This window comes from Cyprinodon tularosa, unplaced genomic scaffold (genome assembly GCF_016077235.1).
Source record: "Cyprinodon tularosa strain WSP-4 unplaced genomic scaffold, ASM1607723v1 ctg384, whole genome shotgun sequence".
Lineage (NCBI taxonomy): Eukaryota > Metazoa > Chordata > Actinopteri > Cyprinodontiformes > Cyprinodontidae > Cyprinodon > Cyprinodon tularosa.
Window position 1 is genome coordinate 286838 of NW_024039101.1, and position 13912 is coordinate 300749.

Below are 13912 nucleotides of genomic sequence, written 5' to 3' on the forward strand. Positions count from 1 at the left end.
GAACCTCTTCATTTATCCAGGGTGGTTGGTTGGCCTGGGTGGTGATGTTCTTTTCGATGCTGACGTCCTCAATGCATTTGTTGATGTAGTACAACATGGTACACTCATCAATATTTAATAAGTTGTCATCGGTTGCTGCAGCCTTGAAGATGTTCCAGTTAGAGCTTTCAACAAGTCTTTGAGTTTCTCCATGGTGCCCTCAGACCACACTCTGACCTCTTAACTGTCAGTTTAGCCCTGATCAGCTGGGGCTTATATGCATGGCTAAGCGTTACCAAGTGTTGATCTGATGATACAGGCAGGGGAGGGGGGCTGCCCTGAATGCATCTTTGATGTTAGAGTAAACCAGGTCTAAAATGTTTTCACCCCGAGTTGTAAACTGAACATGTTGGTGAAAATGAGGTAGCACAGTCTTCAAGTTAGCCTGATTAAAATCCCCACCAATGATGAAAACACCCTCTGTGTCTGCATGTTCATGGCCTCTTTTGTATTAGCGCTGGGAGGTACATAAATAGCAGTGATGCTAACCACACTGAACTCTCTGGGCAGATAGACGGTCTGGAGTTAACAGTCAGAAACTCGATGTCTGGAGAGCAGAAGCTGGTGACTGGTCTAGCGTTCTTGCACCAGCTGTTGTTGATGTAAATGTAACATGGAAGAAAAAAAATTCATTCCACCAAAATTCCTTCATTTTATATTTTTATTAATGTATTTAATTTTGGTTTTACTTTGAAATTATTACTTTAAGGAACGATAATCTGTATAATAGGGGAAAGTTTAATTTTACTTTGGCGGGTATAACCTGTGACATCACTTCCTCCTTCCTCACAATGTTCGTTACTGCAATGGAGGAAGGTGAGTTTTCATGAAGGTTTTGTCAATTTCTTTTGTTTAATTAATGTAATAGGAAAAAATGTTTAGTTGTGTTTAAGCTAACATGTTCGTGAGTTGTTTAGTTAAACATGGAACGATTTTTATCGAGTGAAACGTTTTTTTACTGTGGCAGCATTTCTGTGAACAAGCTGACTGTTTTTGCCTGCGCAATGCTATTTTTTTTTATGTGCTCCTTTTGTCATGGGCAGGTGGCTTGATGTCGGCTGGATGTTTTTATTTGCTGCTGAACAGTTTTGTTTCACTCTTTTCAGGTATGTTATTTCTTTTTTATTTCTTTTTTTTATTATTGACTTAACTTTCTTGGTCTGTTCTGGAGTTTTGTTATATATATATTTATTTTTGTTTTCAAAATGAACACATTTTTATCCATGTTAGATATTCATCGTGGAGGTTTGTTCGTGATGTGTTTTGTAATTTTTTTTTATCTCTTTGGTCCTCATTTAAAATATTTAATGAGGTTATTTCTAATAATATCTGATGTTAAATATGTAATGAGCCTCACAATGTTCGTTACTGCAATGGAGGAAGGTGGCTTGATGTCGGCTGGATGTTTTTATTTGCTGCTGAACAGTTTTGTTTCACTCTTTTCAGAATAAACACGCCGTTTATTGGCTGACTTGGAGTGGTTGAACGAGAGATTATTACACAACGCAGAGGCCGGTTACATTGGTGCCGTGACCCGGATTCATCTTGGATCAACAACAGCTTGGTCACCGATGGGCTGCTGATCGTCACAAGAGGTTCTGTTAAAGTAGCTGTTTTCGAAGCCACGCTGTTACACAGTTGAAAGGACTTAAAAAAAAAAAAAAGGGGTTTTCATTTTTTTTTCTCCGGTGTACTGTGTAATTCAACTAAGTTTGATTGAACTTAAGAACTTGTTTTTGTTATAATATAGGGTTAAGTTTTCTTTTTATTTAAAATGGCTTATAAGTTTGGAGAAGGAGATGTTCCTACAACAAGTGAAAATACTCTAGGCCTAGGCAGAGGAAGGTTTTTGAGGGAGCTTTGTGATACTCCTGCTAGAAATAAAAACGGTGTTGGTTCACCAGCCTTCAGCTCTACTCGGTTACCTAGTCATCCAACCACTTCGCCTAAAATCACTGATCAGCCATCAGCAATACCAAACCTAAGTGATCCAGCTTTAAACCATCTCATCACACACATAGCACAGCAAGTTGGACAGGTTATATCTACTCAGTTAAAGGAGGACAGTAAGGCCAATGAGGATAGAGATGCACAAGCTCAGAGTTCAGGTGCAGATCAGACTTTCAACAGCCTTACTCATAACCTGGCAGGCATAAGATTAGTTATGCAAGCTGATGTAAGAGAACCCCCCAGTTTTCGGGGAGATGCATCAGATAAGCTATCAGTGTATGAGTGGGAGGAACTTATGGACACATACCTGAGAAAGAGAGGTGTACCACATGAAGAACAGCATCAGGAGATCCTATATAAGTTAACGGGAAAAGCTAGAGACATTGTGAAGGTTACACTCCGTAGCAATCCAGCCCTAAAGGCTCAGGACAACCCAAAAGTCATCATTGACATACTAAAGCAACATTTTGGTGAAACAACAAGTTCAAGTATGCCCCTTGCAGACTTTTATGGCACTGTCCCTCAGATAGGAGAAAACCCTGTTGAGTACTGGCTCCGCCTCAACAAGGCAATTGATGCAGCTGAGGAGGCTCTGAGCAGACAAGGGCGACATATTGATGACCCTAGCCGCGAGGTAACGATGATGTTTGTCAAGTATTGTCCAGATCCCTCTCTTGCTGCAGTCTTACGATTTAAAGCACCTGACAAGTGGACAGCTAAAGAAATACAGGAACATGTCGATCGCTATCAGATTGAGATGAAGGCAAAACCAAATCGTCCCAGCTTGGTTAAGCGTTTGTCTTCACATGTTCAAGCTCCTGAGGAGCTAATTTCGTTCAGTTCTCCAGGTTCTTCTCTTGCTCAGGTTGAGGGGAACGACAACCTCAGTCCTCATTTAGATGACAACTGTATAAGGACTCTTATTAGTCTGCTTGACCGTACCCTTGTTCAGAATAACCAGACTGTGCTCAGAAAACCCTCTCATGGTCAGTTGCAGAGAAAGTTCTGTAAGGTTTGCCAGTCCACAGAACACTCAACTTTGGCTCATTGCAGACAAGACCGCTTGTGCTTATCCTGTTTCAAACCTGGTCACATCAAGAGGGACTGCCCAAACAAGGATGTCAGACAAAATACTGAGACCCCATGTCCTCTTGGAGGGCAACAGCATTTAAACTGAAGAACCCGCATTTGGGGAGGGGACGTGTGGGTAGTGATTTACAAACCCTCAATGGTGAGAGCGAACTCGTACAGTGTTATTTCAATGCATGTGAAGCAGTATCAGTTGATGCTAAGGTGATTATGCAAAATACACAAACGGTAGAACCTTATGATGAGTTGTTCTATGCACCTGTTACTGTGAACTCAAAGTTTCAGATGCGGGGGATGATAGACTCAGGTTCTATGACATGTACCTTCAGTGAAGAAGCAGAGGAAAGAATGCTTAGAGAGAATGTTTTGTCAGAAGCTAAAACCTTGACGCAAGAAGTGGTGTTAGTCGGGTGTGGTGGGAAAATAACTAAACCTAAATGTATCTATGAAGTTGAGTTTAAAATATATGGACAGAACTGCTTCGTTCCAGTACTTGTGGTGCCAGGTCAGAGAGATGATTTAATAATAGGCACAAATGTGATCAAGTTCCTCATGCATCAGTTAAAAGATAGTGATGATTATTGGCGTCTTATTTCCAGGGACAGTTCGACAGCATCTCCTGAATGTGAACAGTTCTTGGACCTGATGGCTAGTACATCACGTTGGAGAGGGGAAGAACAGCCAGAAAAAATCGGCACTGTCACACTGCGACAATCTGTCACACTTGCAGCACAGAGGGAGCATCTTGTTTGGGGAAAACTACCCAGTAACTCTCCTATGTCCCCTGGAAGCACAGTTGTTGTTGAGCCTACTACGTCAAAGTCCATGCCACGGAATGTTATGGTTGGTCGTGTTATAACACCATTATGGGGTGACAGATGGGTTCCTATGAAGGTCACAAACCTGTCTGACAAGCCGATCACCCTCAGGAAAAACTGTAAACTCGCTGATGTGTCTCCTTGTATGGCTGTAGAAGATTTTGAGATTCTGCAGGGTTCCACACAGATTGAAAAGTCCATCTCAGAAAAATCTGTGATGCCTGATAGCCTTTCAGAACTTGAACAAAGATTACAAAAAGTTGGTCTGGCAGATGTTGACATAAGAAATTGTACCACAGATAACGCTGGGAAAGAGAGACTAGTCAGTTTACTTGAGCGCTACAATGATGTTTTTTCCAAACATTCGTTAGACTGTGGTGAAGCTAAGGGTTTCGTCCATCGCATTCGGCTCACGGATGATCGCCCATTTCGCTTGCCCTATCGGAGAGTTCCCCCTGCTCATTACCAAAAGTTACGGCAGGTGCTGACAGATATGGAGGAAAAAGGGATAATTCGAAAGTCTGTCAGTGAGTATGCTTCACCATTGGTGATGGTTTGGAAAAAGGATGGAAACCTCAGGATCTGCACTGACTTCCGGTGGTTGAATGCCAGAACCCTCAAGGATGCTCATCCTCTTCCTCACCAGTCTGATTGCCTTGCTGCTGTGGGAGGGAATATCTATTTTAGCACAATGGATCTTACATCCGGTTTTTACAATATCCCTATGGCCGAAGAGGACAAAAAGTATACAGCGTTTACCACACCACTGGGCTTGCATGAGTACAACCGGATGCCACAGGGGCTCTGCAATAGTCCAGCTTCCTTCATGCGAATGATGTTAAGCATATTTGGTGACTTGAACTTCAGCAGTTTGCTATGCTACTTAGATGACCTGCTTGTTTTTGCACCGAGTGAGGAGGAGGCTTTGCAGAGATTGGAGGTTGTCTTTCAGCGGCTGCGAGAGCATAACTTGAAGTTGAGTCCCAAAAAGTGTCATCTCATGCGAGCTTCTGTGAAGTTTCTGGGTCATGTGATTGATGGAAATGGTGTAGCTGTGGATCCTTCAAAAGTTGAGGTGATATCCAAAATGTCAACGTCCGATTTGATGGAGGACGATGGATGTACACCTTCTGTTCGACGGATTAAGTCTTTTCTGGGGATGGTATTCTATTACCAACACTTCCTCCCCAATTGCTCTTCTTTGGCTAAACCACTCTTTTCTCTTACTGCTGGACAGAAAAGAAGAGGAAAGGCAAGAGCAAGTGCAGGAACCTATAGGAAGCTCAAACCAGATGACTGGACACAGGAATGTGACACAGCTTTTGAGAAGCTGAAAGAGAGTCTGATGAATTGTGTGGTTCTTGCTCACCCCGACTTTTCACGTCCTTTAATCTTGTCCATCGATGCTTCTCTAGATGGTTTGGGTGCTGTGTTGTCACAGATACCAGAGGGTGAAAGCAAAGCCAGACCCATAGCTTTCGCAAGTAAGACACTCAGTGGATCTCAGAGACGATATCCAGCCCACCGACTTGAATTTCTGGCTTTAAAGTGGAGTGTTTGCGAGAAATTTAGCCATTGGCTAAAGGGCAACACTTTCACAGTATGGACGGATAACAATCCCTTAACACATATTATGACGAAGCCAAAGCTGGATGCTTGCGAGCAGCGATGGGTTGCTAAACTTGCCCCATACACATTCGACTTAAAGCATATTGCGGGCACCAAAAATGTTGTGGCAGATGCTCTCAGCAGAGATCCATTTGCCAAAACAGTTGGTCATAGGCTCATTACTGAATGTTATGACGATTTACTTGTTGAGTCTAAAGGAGTTGGTGAACAAGGGATTCAAGATGTCTTCCGTCTTAAAGTTCAGTGTCATTGTGTAGGAGGAGCATCACAGGTCAATGCTGTTAAGCTTCACTCAGTTAATTCCAGAGGTCATTCAGCTATAAAAGCAATCATTGATGCACATGACCAGTGGAATGTGTCTACAGAGTCTAGGGCAGTTTCATTTGTCCAGACTGTTCAGCAGGTTGCTGATTCATGTAATGGATCTGATCCATTACCTGCCATTTCTATAGAAGAACTCCAAAGGAGCCAAGAACAAGACCTCAGTATTTCTAAAATACTGCCGTTTTTGAGCAAGAAAAGGAGGCCATCCAGAAGAGAAAGAGAGGGATTCGATCCAGGAGCACTTGTTCTTATGAAACAATGGGACAGACTCAAGCTTCTTGATGGGGTCCTTTACAGAGTAATCAAAGATCCTTTAAGTAAACAAAGAAGATATCAATTTGTTCTACCAAAAAGTCTGGAAGTGAAAGCTTTGTGTGGGGTGCATGACTTAGCTGGCCATCAAGGTCAGGCAAGGACAATCTATCTGGCGAGACAGCGCTTCTTCTGGCCAAAGATGGAAAATCAGATCAGAAATTATGTAAAGTGTTGTCAGAGATGTATACTGGCTAAGACACCAGAGCCTTCTGCCAGAGCACCACTTGAAAGCATCAGAACATCTGCTCCAATGGAATTGGTGTGTTTGGATTTTTGGAGTGCAGAAAACAACCGACAGCAATCTGTAGATGTTCTTGTAGTGACAGACCACTTTACAAAGTTGGCTCATGCCTTCCCATGTGCAAACCAAACAGCAAAACAAGTTGCAAGAAAGCTGTGGGACCATGTCTTCTGTGTGTATGGGTTCCCAGAAAGGATTCACACTGATCAGGGGGCAAACTTTGAGAGTGAACTTATCACAGAGTTATGCAAGCTGTCTGGTGTAGCCAAGTCGCATACTACTGCGTATCACCCAATGGGAAATGGTGGGACCGAGAGGTTTAATAGGACTTTGGGGAATATGCTCCGTTCACTACCTCTCAGAGAAAAAGCCAAATGGCCCCAGCAGATACAGGCATTGACACTTGCATACAATGCAACGATACATGAGACCACTGGTTATGCTCCTTTCTTTCTCATGTTTGGCCGTGTCCCGAGATTACCTGTTGATGTAATCTTTCAACAGGTTCTGCATGATCCAGTAGTGGTTGATTATAGCAGTTATGCCAAGACACTAATGTCCCATTTAAAAGAGGCGGCATGTATTGCTTCAAAACATGCTATGAAGGAACAGGATAAGCAGGCCAGGGAATACAACAAAAAGGTCAAGGGATTTCAACTGAACAAAGGAGATAGAGTCCTCCTTGCTAATAAAGGAGAGAGAGGAAAGAGGAAGTTGGCCGACAAGTGGGAATCAAAAGTCTACAGAGTCATAGACAAGGACCCCAAGACACACATCTACAAGCTTGAAGATGAGAAAGGGGAAGAAAAAGTAGTGCATCGGAACCTCATTTTGGATGTCAGCTTCTTGCCTGTTGAGCCGGCAGATGCTTCTGTGAACGAGACAATGTGCAGTTTTGATGAGACTGAGGACGAGTGTTCTATGGCAGAAGCTTTAGGCTCAATGGATGAAGAGGATCCAGGAGATACAACCAAAGCCAGGATACCCAGTGAAACGAGGGTTACCAGTCTTTTTGATCCTGAGGAACATGAAAGTGAGCTGTGCAATAAACAGACAGAAGAGGACAGTGTAGAGTCATTGGTCTTAGGTCATGAATCTTTGGATATACATGAATCTGAGGTTGAGACTTTTGACCTCAAGGAGTGTGATGGCCTAAATGTAACCCAAACAGCAGGCAGCTTAATGGATGGACCTAAAGAAACCATGGACACAGCTGAGGGGGGTCAGGATTCAACTAGTGAGGCCATTAAAAGAGCTGATAGCTCAGGTGTGGTTAGAACACGAGTTGGTAGGGTTGTTAAAAAGGTTGACCGCTTGATAGAGTCCATGGCTCAGAAGCCATTTGGTATCAGGCAGTTTACTGGCTCAGTTCGCAGAACATCACAGTCTCTACTCTCCTTGTTTTAGTAAGGGTATTATTTTTTTTTTTCCTTCTCTTTGCTTATTTTCTTTCCTGGTTGTTCGTTTTGTGAGATGTCTATTATTATGGTTATATGAACGAACAGGACATAAGTAGATGGGTGGTTTGGTGTATTCGGCACCATACTGATCCATGAGAGTTTGAGGTTTGATCACCCTTAAATTTCTTTGGGCCTGTGTTAACAGGTAGCTTCTACAGTTGATTATAAAGATTGTATTCTTTGGAATAATACCATCCTGCTTTTGTCCAGGTGTTGGTTTTCGTGTTATGGGATGAGTTATTTTGTTGAGCAATCAGGATTTTGGTGTCATTCAGGGAGGGTGAATGTAACATGGAAGAAAAAAAATTCATTCCACCAAAATTCCTTCATTTTATATTTTTATTAATGTATTTAATTTTGGTTTTACTTTGAAATTATTACTTTAAGGAACGATAATCTGTATAATAGGGGAAAGTTTAATTTTACTTTGGCGGGTATAACCTGTGACATCACTTCCTCCTTCCTCACAATGTTCGTTACTGCAATGGAGGAAGGTGAGTTTTCATGAAGGTTTTGTCAATTTCTTTTGTTTAATTAATGTAATAGGAAAAAATGTTTAGTTGTGTTTAAGCTAACATGTTCGTGAGTTGTTTAGTTAAACATGGAACGATTTTTATCGAGTGAAACGTTTTTTTACTGTGGCAGCATTTCTGTGAACAAGCTGACTGTTTTTGCCTGCGCAATGCTATTTTTTTTTATGTGCTCCTTTTGTCATGGGCAGGTGGCTTGATGTCGGCTGGATGTTTTTATTTGCTGCTGAACAGTTTTGTTTCACTCTTTTCAGGTATGTTATTTCTTTTTTATTTCTTTTTTTTATTATTGACTTAACTTTCTTGGTCTGTTCTGGAGTTTTGTTATATATATATTTATTTTTGTTTTCAAAATGAACACATTTTTATCCATGTTAGATATTCATCGTGGAGGTTTGTTCGTGATGTGTTTTGTAATTTTTTTTTATCTCTTTGGTCCTCATTTAAAATATTTAATGAGGTTATTTCTAATAATATCTGATGTTAAATATGTAATGAGCCTCACAATGTTCGTTACTGCAATGGAGGAAGGTGGCTTGATGTCGGCTGGATGTTTTTATTTGCTGCTGAACAGTTTTGTTTCACTCTTTTCAGAATAAACACGCCGTTTATTGGCTGACTTGGAGTGGTTGAACGAGAGATTATTACACAACGCAGAGGCCGGTTACATAAACACAGAGCCCGCCACTTCGAGTCTTACTGCTTAGTTCTTTGCCCCTATGGGCATGGCATAGAGTTAGCCCCCCCAGTCTAATAGCATTATCCAGTATTGCTGGATTGCAGTCAAGACTCCATCAGAATGATGGCTCAGCAGTTACCAATCTCCTTTTTTAAAGAGAGTTCCAGTTGGAGATGATCAATTTTGTTTGCTGACATTGGACAGCAGGATTGATGGAAGCAGAGGTCTGTGGGAATTTCTCCTTAGCTTCGTCGTTAGCCCCCATATACAGCCTCGCTTCCTCCTTCTCGCGGATCTGTCCCTCTGGCCGTTATGTTCAGCTGTTTTATTTACATCCGTCCGTAGCTTTTTAAACGGTCAAAATGTCTGGATTTAAAACATTTTCTGACCATTACTCCAGCAGGCGTTTTCGATCATAGATGCGGGTTTAATGTCGAGTTTGTATAGTTTTAAGCCGCATATTTCATGAATTTGTCAAGAGCTGTTATTGGCCGCTGCCTTGGAGCGCCGCCATGGTCACCAAAAAGAGCCCTAACAGAGAGCACCAATAAAACATTCTATCCTGTCTATCCTCGGGCATGGTGGGAGAAAGGTCGAAGTACTCCTGGATGTCTTTTTTGTAAATTAAACAATAATATTTGAACACACTACCGGGGTGTTTTTTAACCTTGCCCTTCAAGGCATTCTGCTCTGAAGGTTTTTTTCCTATTTCTCTGCTTTAACACACAAGATTCAGATTATTTAAATTTAGCTTACAATAGAGATACATTTACCTTTTGCATCTCTGCTTCTTTTTCTATCTCTGCTTCTGTCTCCTTGAACCCCAGTCGGCCTCAGCAGATGGCCGCTCACACTGAGCCTGGTTCTGCTGGAGGTTTCTTTCTTTTAAAAGAGAGTTTTCCTCTCCACTGCCGCTATAAGTATGCTTGGTGTGAGGCATTGCTGAAGAGTCAATAACTCAATGCAATCGGCTGTTTTTTCTTAGAAAAAAAGAACCAATCTGGCTGGATGATCTGGTTGCATTGTATTTGTAAAGTGTCTTGAGATGACATCAGATATGAAATGGCGCTATATGAAAACATGAATTGTATTGTGTTCAACACCTTTTTCAGATGTATCTGCTTCAACAACCTAAATTAAATGATCAGATTGAGTGAGGTGTTTGGCAGCAAAGACATCCGAAAAGCCAATCAACACCTGGATTTGAAGAATCCTAATCTGCAATATGCCTGATAAGTTGCCCTTCGGGAGACTGAAGGAGAACCTTTCAGATATAATTTATATTGATTTGCACTACACATACTTGCTCTAATGGTGTATTCATCCTGCTGGCGGTAGAGGCTGTTAATCCCGAGAGCCCCCCAGGTAGTCCACTGTTGTGCATTTCAGATGAACAGTGTTTACATCCTGGACCGCACCATCAAATAGGAGGAGCTTCAGATGCGTGAAGCTAACATCCCACTGACATGAAAAAACTCAGCAAATAGATTGAATGGTTATTGCTTCTTTAGTGCAGGTTAGTGCATTTAGAACGGTCATTTGGAAAAATTAAAAAATATGTTTTGCTGTCTTTTTAGAGATATTATAATAAAAGCTATCTTTCCTTTGGATTTACTTTCACCTGGGGTGCAACTGCACCGACTCTGCTGTGCTTGTTGTGTGGTGAGAAGCTAACCAATAGGGCCATGGTGCCAAGCAAGCTTAAATTCCATCTCCAAATAAAACATCCCCTCTATTCAAAACAAGCCAATGGACTATTTTGTATGATTACTTGAAAACAATGAGAAACAGGCAACTGTTTGGGGGAAAAACCAGAGGTAAACGAGAGACCCCTCAAATCTAGCTATGTTTTTGCTGAAATTGTAGCTAAATCAAAAAAAGTCCCACACTGTGGCAGAAAAAATTATAATGCAAGTTTGTAAAGCCATTGAAAATGTGGGTGCACAGCACAGGCAACCTCACCTGGACTGTAAACACCACCATACTGATCAAAAGGGCACAAAAGCGCACTGTACTTCCTGAGGAGGATGAGGAGAGCCGACCTGCCCCCACCCATCCTCCACACCCTCTCCAGAAGCACCATAGAGAGCGTTCTGAGCAGCTGTCTCACTGTGTGGTGTGGAGGCTGCAGCGCCTCAGACTGGAAGAAGGTGAGAACAGCAGAGAGGATCATGGGGGCTCCTTTTCCCCCCATTAAAGACATTTCATCCCAGCGCTGCGTGTCCCGAGCCCGTAACATCATGTATGACCCCTCACCCCCCCAATAAATATTTGCAGAAAAAACTGCAAATATTTATTTACTTATTGCAAATACATTAAATGTTTTTATGGTTCCAGCTATCCTCTGGTTATTCAACTTATAAAATCAAACCCACTTATAAGTCATTCCATTTATTACCCACTTTGCCCTCCATTACTGTGGTAGAGGAAGAAAAGAAACACAAAAACCATTATAGATGTATACATATACATGCATACATATATAACATGTCTATAATGCATATTGTTAAAGGGGTCATAGAATGCAAAACAGAGTTTATATTGTCATAGATGAATAACGATAGTTCAGTGGGTGAAATAGATGTACGGAGAAGTTCAAACCCCATTGACACCCCCTTTCTCTGCGAATCTCACAATTCCAAACTTCCACCATGAAACGGCGTATCCAAACAGCCCCGAATGGACGTCAACCCGGGGATGTTGCCTTATTTGGTTCTGGTCTGTAGGTTCTGGCCTTGGAGGTGGGGTTGATGACTGGACCGGACGGGGCAAGGGAGCCAGCTGGGGACGGAGCGACCAAACCCGACCCATTGACGGTATGCTTCCCCTACCACCTTCTAGTTCTAGCTTTGACCTGTCCACAGTTGATACATCAGTTTTGCACCAAAAGAAACAGGTATTCTGTGCTGCCTAAGTTCAATGGGCACCTGTTTGGTATCCGTGTCGGGCTCTGAACTGTGTTGATGGAAAATACCTAGTCGAGAACCCTGGAATCAGCTGAGGGAAGCTCTTCATCAATAGAGAAATGTCAAGAATCAGCAGATAATAAATCAACTTTTTAATACCAGGAGACATAGTCACATAGATTTGGAACTCGTACATGTGAGTTCTGGATTGTCTCTGTAAAGTGACCATGTCAACCGAACATGGTGCTATACAGTGGTCCATATCACCCACTTTAAAGCCTGATACATCTTTGTGAATGTGCTCTGCCAATTGCCAAAGTAAAGAATAGTTGAAGAGGTGGCTAGAGTACCCAAAAATTGTACCCAAATAAGAATAGCATTTTTTTTTAAACTCAATTTAAAGTAAAAAGTAGTAATTCAAGAAATTACTAAATAATAAATTTGTTAAAAAGTCAAGTTAAAAGTATTTGAATACTGAATAATCATTGGATAATAACATTAAATCTGTCTGGAAATACCTGACACCCTGTACCGGATACCCTGTGCAATAACTGTTTTTCTATATTTGACGCCCAGCACAATAACTATCTATATATAAATATAAATATCCATCCATATAAATACAATATCCTGTGCAATAACCTGGTATAATGATCCTACTATTAAAATAAAAACTGTCATATATGGACGCACTGTATATACTGTATATATCCCATGCACTTTTTTCTTCCTTTGGGAAGTTCTTTTCTTTGACTATTTAAACTGTAAGATACATAAAGTAAATCAGTCGAAATTATGTAATCAGAAAGTTTTAATAGGCAGATAATGGTATTTTAAAGACAAAGAAATACAAAGAAATATTATTATTATTATTACAAAATAACTAATTTGTGGAGAAGAAAACTTAAAAAAAAATGTCCTATCAGGTTAGTAATTCAAAACATAATTCTAAATTTAACATCAGTTTTCTTCATGCCAAACCCTAATCTGACTTTGATCCATATTGCCCTGCTATGTAAGGTAGCCCAAACATCAAATCAACGGACTTAAGACATGAACCTAGCCTTTATTTTTTATTTAACTTAGGCTGTCATGTTAGAGTTATCCCCACATCGGTGCCCTAACCTCTAGGCCACCACTCCCCCGTAACATTTGCTTTATAGCATTAAAGTCAGTAATGACATTCTTATGGCCCTCAGATAATGGCCTTTTATCTTTACTCGTCCTGTTAGATCACAACTTGATATACAACAGCAGATGGGATACCTTTTTTAAGTTGAATTGCCCTGATGTCCTCTTGCAGGGCTACTTCAGCTTCCTGTGATCATCTTCCAGATGTCAGGACTCAGAATGTTGGACCCAGAATTCAGGCAGACAAATTGAAAAAATTTATCAAAAAGTGTTTATTAATTGCTCGAAGTTCTGCATCTAGTCAGCTAGGACTATATGGGTGGAATCTCTATTAACGGAAACACAGGTGAGTGACTAAATAGCTCAGGAACGATAGCGAGCATGTGAGTCATTAACCTGGATGTGAAGTTCAGTCTGAGCCTAGAGGAAGGAGCGGAATTCAGCCAGATGATTTTCCACATCATGTGGCAGAAGCCACATAGAGAGTTCCTGGAGCCGAACACAAAGGTGTTGCAGAGCAGACCGATGAGCAGATGCCTGCTGAAGAGGAAGAGCAGATGTATTATTTTTATATGACAATGACATATTAGCAGGAGTCTTTCAAGATGGATTTGCTGTGAGACTGAACACTCAGATCTCACAACAATCCAGCAACAATACAGCAGTGCATGGTTATATTTCTGGAAACCAATTTCCATTAACCATAGCACATCATGTCGACCAATGCCTGGTCCCCATGTGTAAAATGCTATTTTATAAACCCGTAATGGTTAGGGTTAGGGTAAGAGTCATGGTTAGGCT

At 41.3% G+C, this 13912-nt stretch overlaps 1 long non-coding RNA gene across 1 annotated transcript; it reads left to right on the forward strand.

Annotated features, from left to right (window-relative positions):
- Nucleotides 1–665: 665 nt before the first annotated feature.
- Nucleotides 666–9020, forward strand: LOC119791203. The gene is made up of 2 exons (XR_005281819.1): nt 666–1634; nt 8587–9020. It is a non-coding gene; the product is annotated as an uncharacterized LOC119791203 (long non-coding RNA).
- Nucleotides 9021–13912: the final 4892 nt, after the last annotated feature.